Genomic DNA, 16,298 nt, shown 5'->3' with positions numbered 1-16,298 from the left:
CACATTAACATATCTCCATCTTTCTTCCTTACTGATGTAATCCAACAAATTTATTGAAACTTAAAAAAATACGAATAAATGATCCACTCACTGCTTAATTTTTGCATGTATGTTTTTATTGTTTACCTGTCAATCAGGGCAGCTTTGCACTGGAAAATGTCACCAAGTCACTGTGCTGTACTTACATTCATTTGGATATAATGGACTTTAAAATTGCCCAGTTTTGATTTACAGACATAAATTAGTAATAAAAATGTCTATTACTTTAAATACTTTGCATTGATAATTAAATTGTAAAGGGGGCTATAAATGGATGGGAAGAAGAGAATATGTTCCCATTAATATTTATGCATTTTTCTGGTTTCAGTTATCTCCCTGTAAATTTTTTGGATACAGGATACCTGATAAAGTTCTTGTCTTTCACAAAGAAACTCTGTGCATATCCCATTTAAACTATCTGAACAACATCAACACTTAAATAAATATGTCAGATATTAATTCACGGTTTTATAAAAAATAACAATACAAAAATGTATATATAGTCTTGTGTGGCATTTCCTTATGCTCCAAGTTCATAAATTAATATTAACCCCAAAGTTCAAGAGAACTGCAATAGAGATGTACTCAGACTGCTGACAGTTTCCAAGAGAAACTTGCAAAGATCAGTATCGTAGATTTTGATGTGGGGAAGGGTTTTGCAAAGAGATAGTATCGACTTTCAAGCATCCTCTCTGTGGGCAGTGGCAAAACAAGAACAGAAATTGCTTATGACATGCCTTAAAGCTCAGAAAGTTTTTGAAGGGATCTGTTCATCTTAAACAAAGCAAGAAAAAAAACACTGAGCAATTGATTTTTACTCCAGCAAAAAACTATTTTATTTTTGGGTGTTGGTGGTTGTTTTTTTTTTTTTTTTTTTTTTTTTTTTCCCACTAGGTGTTATTCAGGGGTTGAGTACCAAACAATCAAAGATAAATTAAGTCATTCACTCTCAGGAACTTCAGAAGTGAAGTGGTACAGTGTTGGTGATAACCAGCTAGTCTTACATGAAGTACATTTCCTTACTTTCATAGGAAGATCACAAAAAGAGACAATTTTATCCAGTTCACTAATTAAATTAACAAGATGAGTGAGTATACATTAATTATACATAAATGAGATGCTTTTCACCTCCATCATGACAAAATTTTATGGGCTTTTAAGTATTTATTATGGTGAGGTCTCAATATGAAATACAGCTCCTAGGACCCAAAGTCAAATCTAGGGCTCTGATTTTCCACCCGCATTCCTCCAGTCCTTATGGATCTGATTCCAATCACAATTCCTGTGCATGCTATTAGTTAAATAACACTGTGTACAATATCCCACAGTAGAGTGGCAGAGTGCTGGAATTGTCTCCAATGTGTGCATATCAATATTTGGATCCTTTTTATATTTCTGGATCTAGCAGAACACTGTATAAGTGACATCCTGGCTGGCTCAAACCAAATGTGTCTCAACCCAGTAGCCTGTGGTTGACAAAGCCAAATAGGGGATGCTAATGGGAACAATTCAAGAAAGCGTGAAGGAATTAAATGGTGTTTGCTCTGGGAGATTCTCTTAAACTCTGACGTGGTGGTGTGGGGTTGCTTGGTTGCTTATTGTCCACATGGCCTCCTACAAAGTCAGCAGAAATAGTACCCCATGGGCTGAGGCTGCATCTCACTAGTGTTTTGGTTGAAAGTACTAATCAGAGTTTTACAGAACTTTCAGTTGTCTCGTTTTACCATCTACTGGTTTGATTCACAGTGCGGCTTTGGATTTTTTTGAGAGCAAACTAAATAAGAAACTCTCCTCCTGGTTTGTATTAGATACCCTCCAAACCGAGATGGAGTCACGAGGCTACAAATAACTAACTGGTGCTTTGAATGGCTTTAAACATGGGCATGATAAGGAAGTTTTAACCCAAAGGACCAGGCTGAGTCTAAGCTGAAAAAAAACCTTGTAATTGTATATAGTGTAAATGCAGAGACTTCAATACCAATCTCTCAGGCTATGACTGAGAGGGCAAAGCTGCAATTCTTTCTTGAACTACTGAGCTGCAAACCAGGCTCTTTCCAGTATCTTTGTTGAAATAGACTTTAGCATAAGGAACTCCATAAAACCCGGTACTGATGGGAATTCATGAACCCATGTAGCAGCAGTTAATATTAAACAATATTACCTACATATCCATCTCTCAGACATAATTTTAGAAGCTGCCATCTTCTTGTTCACTGAAATAAAATTTAGCTAAGAAGTATATAGCCACAAAATGAAAAAGGACAAAGCTCTTTTTTTCCTCTCAAATTGCTCTACGCAGTTTACCAATTAGTTTCATTGACATTGAATTTATTGAAATCCTGGATACTTTCAGTGATAATGATGAGTCAACTGATAAAATCAGATTAAATAGTATTTATACAGCAGGGCAGTGGGTTTCAGGTACTGGTAATTACCTAATAACCTGCTTCAGAGAGGAGGAAATAAAACCACAGAAAAAAAGGGACTGCCCAGTTACAGAGTGGTTGCAGAGCTCCCTTTCCAGTCACATCCTGGACCTCAGAATTCTCCTTTGTGGTGTCTGGCATGTGGGAGAATGTATGTACAGGCACATTGGCATGTAACCATCTAGAAACCAGCTGATAATGCAGGGATGTATTGTAAGCTGCTGCTGCTCTGAGCAGCAATAACTAGCTGTCTGGCTTAGGGAATTGTAGGGCACCAATCACTGTAGAATCTAAGTGCCAATAATGCTTAACATTTATTTTACACTTTACAGAGTTAAAGTGCTGTAGGAACATTAGCTAATTAATTATTGCATCTCCCTTGTGACATGGGTCGGTTGGTAAGTATTAGTCCCATGTTACAGATAGGAAAACTGAGATGCAGGGTTTTCCCCTTTTATTTCTCTGTTGTATTGCATAAAGATCCAGACACTCTCTAGAGGAGTTTTCTACAACTTACTTGCACAAAGTCACTACTCAAGTTGGTGTTCTGAGCAGTAGTATAAAATTTGGCTTCAGGTTTTTCTCCTTTGCTCAACCCTCCACACACAACACAGCCTGTTTCTGGATGGCAAGGAGACTGTTACGTTGCACACACACACAAATAAAGCAAACCAACCAGAGCTAGAGCAGCAAACCCAGTGCTCTGACAAATCTGCTCAGTCAGAACTCCAAACAACTAATCTGGGCACTCTGCCACCTCTGTAGGTTTCCCATACAGCACCAGAAAGAGGGTAGAACAGCAATGCCTTTTGAACAGGCATCCAGAGGCAACTGGAGAACCTTGGCAGAAAGGTCAGCTGTGCTTCTCTCCCTGCTGTGAGGGGAGCCCAGAGTGGTGACAGGATTGGGATACCTGGAAACTCAAGAGTATTTGTCAAATCCTTCCATATCATTCAGCATTCAAGTCACTGGAAGAGGCCCTGAAGTCCAAACACTGACTTTTGTTGCAAGAATGCAATTTTGTTGCATGTTCTAGCAGAAATCAGATTTCCATTGGACTAGAGGTTTTTTTGGGAACAGCTGTCAGGGACTTACAAGAACTTGCTAGAATAACCAACACCTTCTCCATGTTTGGTGTTCTTGGGAGAGAAAGTAATCCATCCTTTGACAGTAAATGCAGAATCCCTGTACAGATTATGTTTGAAATTGGGAAAGGGTTGGTCCCAAGAATTTAGCAATCATAAATCAGGTTGCACATAATCTGATGAATACTGGGTTGTTGTTTGCTAGTCACCTCGTGGTAAGCCCATGTAGTACTTTCAGCTTCACCTTGCAGTTGTTTGCACTGAACATGATTTAGCTTTTTTTCATTCTTAGCTGTGAGTCTGATCTAATCACATGCTTCTAACAGTTGATGTTTCAAGAAACCCCCAGGATTCACAGGACCCGGCAATTTCAAAATGCAATTCATAAAGCTAATTGCAATTCTTCATGTAAGTAGAACTAATTACGTCTATGTACTTGACCTTTAAACACCAGTTTTGTTTTCTCTCTGAGACATTTGTGGTTTTAATTTCTTCACCTCTCTGTTTATTGTTCTTAATCAAATTGTGCCCTCAAGTGATTAAGAACTCAAATTAGGATTTGTACTTTTCTTTAAGTATGTGATGGAAAGAAGAGGGTTAATGCAAACACTTTCAAGGCAATATTTAAAATATTTAAATTATTAGTTTGGCTGATTTAAATATTTCTTCAAAGTGCTAATAAAACAAATATTGTATATGCTAGTAGAAAAGACCCAATGAGGAGAATTTCTCTGTAAAATTGTTACAGATAATGTAATAGCAAGGTGCCTTCCCTAATTAAGCAAGGCGTAAATCAAAAACAAATAATGAAGAGTGCACTTGATTTGAAAAATCACTTTAAATAAGATAAAGTCTAATCAATAGGAAAGGCAAGCTTATAAAAAAAGAATTTAACATTGTTTTCTGGCAGCAGCCTTTGAAAAACCACTTCTGGTAGCCTTCCCTGGCATTCACAAAGTATTGGCAGCCTTGGCAAACTGGCAGGAAAGAAGAGGCAGAAATTATCTAATTTAAACCTCTGAATCATTGTGTGTGGGTTCTGCCAATCTTTGCGCCCTACCCTTGGGTTCTCCTGCACCGTCCATCACTGCTGTCCTGGGGATTGGGCTGGTGCCTGCAGATAATGAATACTGCTCCCCTCGTTTCATCTCACCTATCAGGGCAGAAATGCAAAATACTGTACGTGTGTCTCATCCTGCCTCTTACCATCAACGTAACCATGGAGCAGTGTCAGCGAGGGGGAGGCTTGGATGGATGGATGCATGGATGGATGCATGGATGGATGGGCTTGGGCTACTCTCCCTCATGACCTGGTGCCTCTACCAGAAAGATGACACCACTTGCTGTGGGCAAGTTGTAATATGGTTTGTTTAATAGGGTAAATCATGCTTTTATCACTGGAAATAAGATGTGGCGGAGACACGTTGTCATGGTTACTTAGCCATTTCCCCAGAGTCACAACACCAGTGTCCCAGAGGGGACATAATTCTATTTCATGCATATGCATGAGGCTAGCAGGTGCTTTGGCACTTTAATTATATATTTTTAAATGGCTAACTGTAAAATTGTGACAGAAACACAGAGTAAAAAGGATAAGAAATGGGCTTGGAAAGCAGGCAATAGGATTTTAAAGAAAATGAAAAACATGGTCCAGCTTTCTGAAAGTCAATGCCAGAATTTGAAATAAATAAATATGTTTCCTAATTATTTAGGAAAGTGAAGGAGATCATGAAAGTTAAAATCTCCAGGTAGGAGGGTATGTGAAAGAAACTTTGCAGAATTGATTTCTTCTATGCAATTTTTCCATAGGAAAGCTGCTCAGCTCTTGGAAATGGCAACAAGAATTGGAGTAAGAAAGACAGGATTTAATAAAATATTAATAACTCTTAAATAATTCAGAAAAGCCCCCCAAACAACAATAAAACATGTAACCACAAAAAATATTGGCAAATGATTGGTATCATCCGATGACTCCTTTCATGAGTATTCAAGAGCTTTGGTAAGTTACCGCACTTTGTTCAGTTGCTGTCTCCCCATGTAACTCATGACCCACAAGCTCCTGCTGTCCCAGGTGTTAATTATTGTCCTTCAGTGTTTTTTAGCTCAGTACAATAGAAAGTACAGCTTTAAGTCAAAATAACCTATAAATACAAAGATTTCCCAAAGTATCTTCAGATACATCAGCTGCTGTGTAATTACTGTGTATTCAAATATTATACAAGCCTGTGCATGTTTTTACAGGTAACTGATTAAACATTAGCTAATGAGTCCGATAGTAAGAAAAAAAAAAATCTGTAAAACCTCTGTATACTGATACCTGTTGGACACAAAAGGTTCATGCTGAAATAACAAACCTTTACAACTAGTTTGCATTATATGTGTCTCCCACATATGCATTATATGTGTCTCCCACATATATGTGTCTCCCACATGTCTCCCACTGAAACAGAACTGATTATGTTAGGGATGTTTTGGACTGGACCAAAGATTTCTGGAGTTGACAAGAATAAACCATTTCACAGAAGGTGAAGAATCTTTCTGAGTAGTATCCCACATCTTTTTACTGTACTTCTTATATTGGGTTGGTGAATCATTATTTAATGTAAAATGTCAAAACTTCAAATTTATTTTTTATTTGGTGGGATTGAAAATGAGTCTCTTCACTATTTTTGTGAGTGACTTCAAGTCAGATGAGGCATTATTTTGTTTGAGGACATTCACTTGGGATTTAAGATGGTTTTATTCTGTTACTTGGATATATAGAGACACATGACATGTCTCTCTCTTTCTCTCCATTTCTTCTTCTTCCAACCTAATTTTTGCCAAAATCGATATGCTTCCACAAAGTATTTTTCTTTTGACAGAAAACTGCATGCAAGTGAATGATTTTTCAGATATTTTAACTCAGTCTAGTTTTACGTTCTCAAGCATCTTTTATTAAGAGAATCATATGAGGCTCTGTGTTCATGGATATTTGGCTCAGCCACGTTCAGAAGAGTATTGTAGAGTTGTTTTTAAGTCAGGTCACCATACAGGGCCTGCAAACAGATTCAAGAAAGAGGGAGGAATAAGCAGGGCTAGAAAGAAGAATGAGTTTCTTACACCAAGAAAAATGTTTGTGTAACTGCAGGTTTTGATAGAGCAATAAAAAACATGGCCTCTGAAGCACGTTACTTCTGAAGCAGCTTTGACTATTCCCAGGTCCTTCTTTGCCCAGTAACTGCTATTCCGGATTGAATTCAGGAGGACAGAAGCCAAACAAGTCACACTCAAGGTGAGAAACATCCATAATCAATTGAAGTGTGGACTGAAAATGTTAAGAAGCATTGTTTTGCCCTGTTGGAGGTTTGCTTAAATGTTTATATGTTCTCCTGGGAATGTTTCACAACACAGGATATTTATTATGCTCGCACAGGTTTTGATATAGTCTAAGGCTCAGTATTCATTATGAGAGTTCTTCTCCAGGAAAAAGAATCTCTGAAAATATCTCAAGATATAGTAATTTTTTGAATGTTAGAAGCACTTTCTTAACTCTGTTGTGGACTTGAAGCCTAGGAAGTAACTTAGCTGTTTGCTATGCAATTCTAGACAGCCAAAGTAAGCACACTGCTGGTGCACATACCATAAAATGTATGTGTTCAACACAGCCAAAAGACCAAAGCAGAACACTCTGAGATACTCTGAAGTGTTCATTAGATAGAGGAGAAACTTTCTAAGAGGAAAATACATACATTTAGCCAATACCTTTGGGGAGAGGTGTAGTAACACTTCTCTCATGACAGTGCCGAATGTTAAATAGAGTTGGGGTGTAGTAACACTTCTCTCATGACAGTGCCAAATGTTAAATAGAGTTGCATACTGCTCAGTGTTAGAAGAGATTTCTATAAAAAACACTCAAAAAAAAAAAAAAAAAAAAAAGAGTAATTTTCCATTGCTAAGGCAGCTATTCTCCAAAGGAATTCAGGCAAACCTGAGTGTCTGTGACCACACTTCCTTTTGGTTACAGATGTACTGGGCACCGCACAATCCCTGCTCTAACACGCCCTGCATTGCTGGTTGGAAGTTACTGCCTGCTTTAGCAGCAGAGCTGCTCCTGCAACTCCTCCCTGGCTTGTGTGGGTCCAAAGGAGCCACGTTAACTGAACTAGATCTTTGCTAGCACAGCTGGGTATTAGTGACTCAGGTTAGAGAGAGCTCATACAGCCCTACTGAAAGTTCTCGAGATGCACTGTGCTCCAGCAGAGGCAGGGACTGGGCAGCTGGAGTGCTCTAAGGGCAGGAATCCACTGAAATGGCAATGGTCTGGGGATAAGGAAGATTCTATTGATTTTCCCTGCAATTCCTCTAGAAGAGTCATCATGATTCAGTGGAGCACTCAAGCATGTATTTGCACATCTCTAAGATGAATGGGATGGAAGCTGAGTGAGCCCAGGATGTAAGTGCTGCTGCTTTCAACAGAGCAGGATTTCATCCCTTCTATATAAGGACTTTGCACAAGGGGCCTTGGGACCCTCCAGCTGCTCAAAGATAAGTACAAGAACAAGAACTTTTGGCTAATCAAAGACTGAATCCATCTTGCAATGAGAAGTATGGGCCTCTGCATCCCCTTCTACTCCTACATGGGCCAAGTAGTCAACATGCCAAATACACAACTTAAAAGGAATGGAAATCAAAACTGCCCTCTTGCATCTGCACCAGCAAATCAATCTCAGGGGCACATAGCACCCCAGATACTCTTTATTTAGGCACCTCATGCATTTATCCTCAGAAGTACTCCATGGGATGAGGCAGTGCTGCTAATCCTGCAGTTCTCACAGCTCAGCTGGGAAGTTTCAGTGCACAGTGCCACACAAGTAGTTTACCGTCAGGCTTTGCTCTCCCATGGCTCATTCTAATGCTCCCATGCTCAAGACCATGACCGCTCTCACCAAATGTTTTACAGAAAGTGGATTGGCTTGTGTGCATCATGTTTTAACTACATGAAGAGATCTGACTACCACATTCAAAGCTGCCCTAGAAATCTCTACTGTTGCCAAAAACACTACACAGAGTTTTTATGAAGCTCTTCTAAGGAGAGAGACAAAAGATTGCTGTGATAGATAAAAGAGGAAAATGTGATGACAGTGATGGTGAGGGGCTGGGCAGCAGAAGGGGCTGGGCTTCAGAGGGGGACTTTCCCAGCTCCTAAGCAAAAGGAAGTGGCTGCTGTTGTACATTGCGGGAATGGGTTGTTGCATTTGCACAGCGTTTAACAGCACCTGATGCTGGTTCATGCACAAGCTGCTCAGGTGCTACCTATCTGTAAAATACAACTTCAATCCCATGAAGTCTTAAAAATCTGAGGTACAAGTGAAGAGTTTTGCAGGAGCAAAAGTGAAGCAAACTGGAACATTATGCTCTCCTATAGCTGAAAACTTGAAATAAATAAAAATGGAAAAGTCAGAAAAAGATCTTAGAAAGTTCCTATTCTACTTCTGTCTTTGTAACTCTGTGGCATCTTGCCCTGTTTATTCCACCTTCAATATGGGCTTAAGGATCTCTACTGAAAGAAATTCTGTGACCTAAATGAGCAGTTTCTCCCATTTCATTACAGTACTGGTTAGAAAGGATTCCTTAAAGTCACGACTCTTTCTATTATTCAACTCATTCACCATGGATGTGGCAGAGCATTCTTGTGCCCTGTAATAACCTTTTACAAATCTGAGGACTGGTGTTAAATCCATTCTTAGCCTTTTCTTCTTTAGATTAAACAATACCAGATTTTTAAAATCTTTCTTCCAAAGTCATCTTTTGCTTGCCCCTTTCGTCCTCTATGTTGTTTTATATTTTTTTGCTCTTTTTCAAAGTTACCTCTTTGTAACTGTCCCTACCCAAGGCTATACACAGCATTTCAGCCAAGACATCAGTTCTGAGAAGACATAGAATATGAATCTGTGGTAGAAAAAATAGGATTTTGATAAAAATTACACTGAAGACTTAACTGCCACTTGCCGTGTCATTCATTGAACTGCACTGAGTCAGACCTTTACAGGATTTAATGATAAATACTTTTGTTTTGATCATAAACCACTGCAATTGCAATGCAAAAAATTTTCTATCTTTCCTATAATCTCTTCTATCAGGTAGAAGAGTGTCAAAACCTTGCTAAAGTCAAGGTGCGTATCATCTACAGATTCCCATTACCCACAAGGCCCATTACACAGCCAGGAAAGAAAATAAGGCTCATTTGACATAGAATGATATATAAATATTGATTTCCAGATGCTTTACTTCTTACAGAATTTTTCTGAGGATTGAAGTTCATTTGACTTCTTCAGTAACTCAATTCCCTCTTATGCTTAAAAAAATGACAATATTGTGCTTTTCTAGCTATCTAGTTCTTCAATCCCTCTCCACGGTTCCCAGGATGACTACTAATGACTGAAAGAGCTTCAGACAGTCCTCTAAGTATCCCATACAAAATTCATCAGAGAAAAATGATTTTTTAAAAAATGAAGTTAAATGAATATCCTTTTCTTATTCTTGCCTCCTTTTTTTGTATCTGATTTTAATAATTCCATCTGCATGCTCACAACTGACCTTGCAATCTATAGGATGCAGGAACCCCATTTCACACACAGGCCTTCTCTGCATCCTTTTTGCAACTTTTTGCCTCATGATTGTTCAGTTGACACTGCTTTTGGCTTACCTCTTACTCCCAATGCACAAGAAGAATGATGTTTTTCCTACCCTTGGTGCTGCAGCCTTGTAGTGGTTCAGTCCACATTCCAGCTTTTCTTGTTTTGTCCTTACATGCTCCTGGTAATCTTTCATATTCAGTCCATAGTATCTGAGCATGGCTTCTTCCTTCTGTGCACATGCTTGTCAGTCTGTCTGCTATTGCAGGGACTTTCAAGCACTGTCAAAGCCCTTTGCTACCACTGAAACCTGCTCTCTCTTGATCAGTTCCATGGCCAGTTGCTGTGGCCACCTCACCATGTAAGTACTTAAGGTATTTTCCTGTATAATTATTATCTATTACATTTTCAGGTGGTTTTAGTCTTCTCTATGTGCCAGGCTTCCAGCAAGTAAATAGATCCAAACTGAGGTAACAGCTCTCCTGTTTTCTCTTTGCCTGTTCTTCCTTTCATATTGCTATTCAAGTCATGTCAGTCATCCCACCAAAGCTCTGTTACACCAATTAAGTCATAATTTTGATCTTGCACTGACTTCCATCTCCACCTGTTTATCCCAAATATTTCTTCCATTAGTATACAGACTTCTAAAGTATTCAGTAGACTGATTCACTACTCCCTGTGTCTCTCCTGTGAACCTATTTGAATACCAACATCACTGAAATTTTAGGTCCCCATCAGGCTGCTCTTGTTTATGCTAACTATTTTTTTTCCTAGTCAACCCCTCCCTTAATCCTACTTTAAAGCTCTTCTAACTAGGTTAGCAGTTTGCTGGATCAACGGCATGGAGCCAGTGCAGCAGGAAAATCTGAACACCTTCCAGTAGCATCTCAGGCTATAGCAGGCAGCACCCCTTCCTGCCCACACCTGCTTCCCCAATACAGCAAACAGCAAACTCCCTTCCCATTAGAAGAGGGTCATCAACTTTCTCAGCTGTTCCTTGTTTTGGAGGAGGGCTGGCTGCAAATCTCATATCTGGGGTCGGGTACGTGATTTTTCCTTAGCACTAGGATTTAAGTATTATTTGCTCCCTGGATAACATGCCTGTTCTTGATTTCCACATGTGCCTCAGGAGGGAGCCAGCTGCATCCCTACCTGTGGGGGAGCTGTTTCCTTCTCCACTGAAGGTGTTGCTCCCTGCTCTAGGTAGTCAGTCTCTTTGTGCTTAGAGGTGTCCTCACACACTGTCCTCAGGCCCTGCCTGCCTCCTTTTCCTGAAGCTCTCTGGCTTGACACCAAGACACCCATGGACAAAGGCACCTCTCCTACCTTCCCCACTGGAAGGGAGAGAGAGGCCTCCTTCATGAAGCCAACCACATGCAGGGTCTCAGTCATCCAGGATCAGCATTCCCCACCCAAGTTGCACCTCCCTGGTGCAGACCAAAGTCAAAGCTTGTCCTAAAGTATGGGTACAGCCAGACTGATTTCACTGCACTCTTAAGCTGAGAGGTGGAGAGCTGCTCTTCTCTGTGAACGGGCTGGATGCTCCAGGGGGTATCTTCTGTTCATGGCCGTCAGCATCAGCCTGGGCACAAACCCAGGATGAGATAGCTTCAGCCAGTCCCTTAAATATCCTATACAAAATTCATCATACCCAGAGGACTTGAAAACACCAGAGAAGGGAGCCTTACAGCTTTCACATCACAGCTAGCTCATCAAGCTGACCTGCTTGGAGTCCAGGCAATGTGAGTGCATGTCTCACTGCTTCTCTACAGACAGCATGTTTAAAAAATACTCTTCTGCCTCATTTTTGTAAATGTAGAAGATGACAGTACTGCCACTGCAGCCAGTCATGTGATATTTATTCCCTCCAACTATGTTATGTTCTAATGAAGGAACATTTTGTTTAGCATGTGAAATAGTAAATATCTCAAATCATAGGAAAACATACAATAGTTACATTTTGTTATAAACAATGAGTACCTACTAGGAAAACACTAGAAGAATGAAACCCTCTCCCTTTTCCTGTTGACTACGTGTGCTTTGCTTTCAGGCAAAATGGCATTTCCCTCCGAGACCTGAATCACCATTCTTTCCCAGCACTTGCTATCGACATAACTTCCCAAGTTATTGTTATTCCTCTTATTGATTATTACTGCCAATACACATAAAGCTGATGCCAGTATGCAACTCCTCCAAAGGTGGTGCAAATGTCCTCCCAAGGAATCTGATCACTCACTCAAAAATGTAGGGGAAGTTGTGAAGAACTAGCAATAATAAATGTGGTACCAATTGTACTAGAACTATTGTAGTTTATGCACCTGTTCATATGAATGTGTTGTTTTATACAGAATGGGGAATTTCAAATATTTTAGTTACTGCTGGATCTGAGTTGGACAGATCAAAGTGATAATTATCATATTCTAGAAATCCTTATTTTTGATGATGAGGTTTTTTAAGCCTATAACAGCACACAGCTCCAATTGCAAAAGCTTAAAATTGCCTCTTCAGTAGAATCAGGGCTTTGATTTCATCTAATTTGACCCTTCCACAGCACTTATAAGTGCACTCCAGTGCGGCTAGAGATAAAAACTTTGAAATTTAAATGTGCAACTTGCAGCTGAGGTTGAATTTGTGAGCTAGGACACAGAGTACCTTTTGATGAGCAGCAGTTTTCATTACAGCTGTCAGAAAATACCTCCCCATTAGGAAGCGATGAGTACATTTAATTCAAGTCCAACCCTTCCAACATCATCACTTACAGACACTCTTCTGCTCTGTGAGTGAGGTTCTAATAATACACTGAGCCATGTGGGACACACCAGGGTGATTAATGCTTGGATGTGAGCATGTACTGCACATAGTATATATTTCCCCCTTAAATGAATATATCTGGTTTTCATTGATATTGAGGTAGATTTGCTCTGTACTTGCCCACATGAGGAAGCCTAGAACTGTGGGATCTATCATTCAGTAATAGCTCCTGATAACACTAACACTTGGAACATGGCAAAGTAAAAAATGTGAATTCATATTCACTTTTAATAAACTGGGGTAATTAGTCAGTTGAAATGCAATAGAAAGTGACAGCCTGTGACACATAAAAGACTGCAGACTGACAAAGACAGAGCTATTCTTCATTGCACTAACATCCGTTTCTTCATCAACATTGAATTTTTTCAGTCTCTTGGCATTTCAATTACATTATAAAATGAAGGGCTAAAATCCTGTCTCTGCATTTTTTCCTGTCCTCTTTGAAATGAAAGTAAAGAAAAGATAATATAAGAGAAAAATCCTCTTCTCAATTTGCTTCTGTGTCCCCTGAAATGATGTCAGTGGGTCACGGCATCCACAGTACCTCTGGCGCATGCAGGAAAAGGTGTTCCAGCCTTGACTTCATCACAGTATTGCTGGGACTGTGAAATCCCACCTAAGGGAACTGCCTGGAAGACAGTAAAAATGGGGAAAAATACATAAATACCCCAGCAAAAACCTTTCTGACTAAAAGAAATGCAACCATGAAACTCAAGATGCTTTAGACACTCCTTTGTTGGCATCATCAGTATTTCCCTCTGCATCCCCAGTGCCCAACACCTAAGGAGTGACTAATGGGCCAGTTGGGCAACCCATTTCTGACAGGTCATGTTTCCACCTCCCCTGCTTCCCCTTTCCATCCATTGTTTCCATCCATTGTTGGGCTGCAGGATGCTGGGAGCTGGCGTTAGCAGTGCAGCTGGCAGGGCACCTCACCCACCAGGGATGCAGTCTCATGGTACTCCAGCAGAGCAGGGCTGCCTTCCAGCTCATCTTTTGGGAGCAGCAGTGAGTCAGATGGCTCTGCCCAAAATAGTCCTGGTTCTTAGTTCCCTCTTTTTCATAATGATTTTTCGTAAGGTCATCATCTGGGGATATGAATGGTGCTGTCTTTCAAATGGGTATGATGAGCAGCTACATTTGTGCCATTTCAGCATTTGGTGCAGTTAAGCCTATATAGAGAGAAGCAATATCTTTTATTGGATCACCTGGGACAACAGTCAGAAACAGAGCAGATTCCAGGCACAGGAGTCCTTCCTCAGGACTGAAACAGCCTCGCTCAGCACCTTGGATCAGCCTCATGAGCAGAGCACTGCTAATCTTTCCACTCTTCAGGTCCTCTGGAAATCTTACCATAGGCCTGAAGCACAGGAAAAGAAATGAGCAGAAAGTACTTTTACAGGAAGAACAAATGAAATTTAAACCCTCTTTTTAAATGACATATGGGCATTTTGCTTCAGTTTGTTGATTGGTGAAAGATCAATGACTTACCTTCCAGGCATGCTATTTTGTTAATTTTTGTATATTGTTTTGAGACGCTCAGATGGAAGGCACCAAGGTTGAGCTGTATAATTTTCTCAGAAGCCTCATGGTCTCATTTGGTTCATTCATATGTCAAAGCAGGTTTTAATTTCTCAGTTGTGGGGCTTAAGTCTTAAAACACACCAGCAGCCAAAAGGTCCCCTTTAAGTACCTGAATAAAAGGGTCAGGTTTTCAACTGTTTCTAGTCTCCTGCAGTTCCTATTGTTTTAATAGAGGTGTGCTGTTCAAAAAACTTAGCTCCCAGCTGTAGGCATGAGCACTTCTACTGCTGCTAATACTTCACAGCACAGTCACTACTTCTATCACCTCAGTGAAAAATGGACCTAGAAGGGATTTGTAGCTTAACTGGCATCCATGGAAAAATGGTGATGATCTGAACTGCCTCCACTGCCTACCTTTGAGTCTTCTTTGCAGTGAAAAAGAAGTAATGGCAGAAGTGAAATAAGCAACCATATATTTTGAATAGATCTTGCAAGTCTCAGAGAGGGTAAAAGGCAAAAATATGTTACCAGCATTATTTGAATTATTAATCTGTGAACAGTCTTAATAAAAAGTATTGCCCCGAGGTGTTCCTGTCAGTCCTTCCATCTGTCCCTAAGGTGCTCTGCAGAAGGTGTAATGTGAACACTGTGTCAGGTTGCTGAAGGCACCTCTTATCTTTTCCACTCTCTACCTGGACTTCTTGTATCTGATATCTCCCTTCTATTGATAGTCAAGTATGTTTTGATAACTAGGTAAATTAAAATGCTGAATTTTAAGCAGTCAAGGTTATGAACTTGAACCTACACTTATAATTTTGAAATTCATTGCCTAGGAATTTTTTTTAAATTAAAATTTACCTGTATGAATTAGTCTTTGAAAAGAGTCATGAACACATTGGATCTGAAGTGCAGGCCAGTCCCTCAAGTGGCATGAAGTATTGACTTGAGCAACAACACTGGCGAAACCAAATCATTTTGCACCAGCTGAGGGCTCTGCATATTTTTTTTTCTTCTTTTTTTTTTTTTTGTGTTTTTTTTTGTTTTTTGTTTTTTTAAACTCAAGGAACTTTTCACGTGTAAGCCTTTGTTCTCACCTTCTCTAGCCAGCAATATTCATGGTCAGAAATTGAGTCTTTCCTCTGCCAGGTCACTACAGAAATGAGATAAATGTGGAGATGAGGATGAAGTCTTAATCATAGTTTACTTTTAACCCTTAGGTTTTGTTCATTACCTCTTGAGTAATTCATTCTAGCAAATCACCTAGGCTCTGGCAGAAAATACAAGGGAAATAAACTGCAGGCTGTTTTCACCTTAAGCGGCCAAGTGGTTAAAGGACTAGCATGTAAACAGCTCTGCTGCACCTATGCTGTATTATGGAGTCCAGGGGGATTCAGCTTTAATCTTGAGAGGGAGTGTGAGGGGTTTGTTTTTCACAGGGGCTTTAGCCTACAGTTAAGTGCAAACACCTGCTGAAGTACTGGTAATTAGTAGGTAATTAGTAGCTAATGTTCTTAGAATTTAAAAAGAAAAGCTTACATAAGTAATTACTTACTATTTCTTATAATGTGCTGCTTTTCCTGAGATTTCATATCCCCAGAACATTTGCCAAGTTCCTAGGTTCCTCAACATACTAAATTGTTTATTAATTACACACGTATATTGCTTGTAGAAAAAAATAAAATGCATTAAAACGCTGGAAACAGGAGTGAGTTATCTTTTAAATTACAGCACAAGACTCATTGGAAATGACAGAATTCACAGAGGATAACAGCTTTAGGAGGAGCATTAATTTGGGG

The 16,298-nt window shown here is 39.7% G+C and overlaps 1 long non-coding RNA gene across 3 annotated transcripts; it reads right to left on the bottom strand.

Annotated features, from left to right (window-relative positions):
* Nucleotides 1–11,969: 11,969 nt before the first annotated feature.
* LOC135289270 (uncharacterized) lies at nt 11,970–15,882 on the bottom strand. 3 transcript variants are annotated; one of them, XR_010352057.1, is made up of 5 exons: nt 15,734–15,882; nt 15,597–15,652; nt 14,470–14,671; nt 14,187–14,338; nt 11,970–13,607 (listed from the first exon to the last, which is right to left on the bottom strand). It is a non-coding gene; the product is annotated as an uncharacterized LOC135289270 (long non-coding RNA). The 3 variants fall into 3 exon arrangements; XR_010352053.1 differs by having other exon boundaries at nt 15,597–15,882; XR_010352059.1 differs by lacking the exon at nt 14,470–14,671.
* Nucleotides 15,883–16,298: the final 416 nt, after the last annotated feature.

The sequence above is a fragment of the Passer domesticus genome, chromosome 1 (assembly GCF_036417665.1).
Source record: "Passer domesticus isolate bPasDom1 chromosome 1, bPasDom1.hap1, whole genome shotgun sequence".
Taxonomy (NCBI): Eukaryota; Metazoa; Chordata; class Aves; order Passeriformes; family Passeridae; genus Passer; species Passer domesticus.
This window is presented reverse-complemented; position numbering and strand designations above follow the sequence as displayed.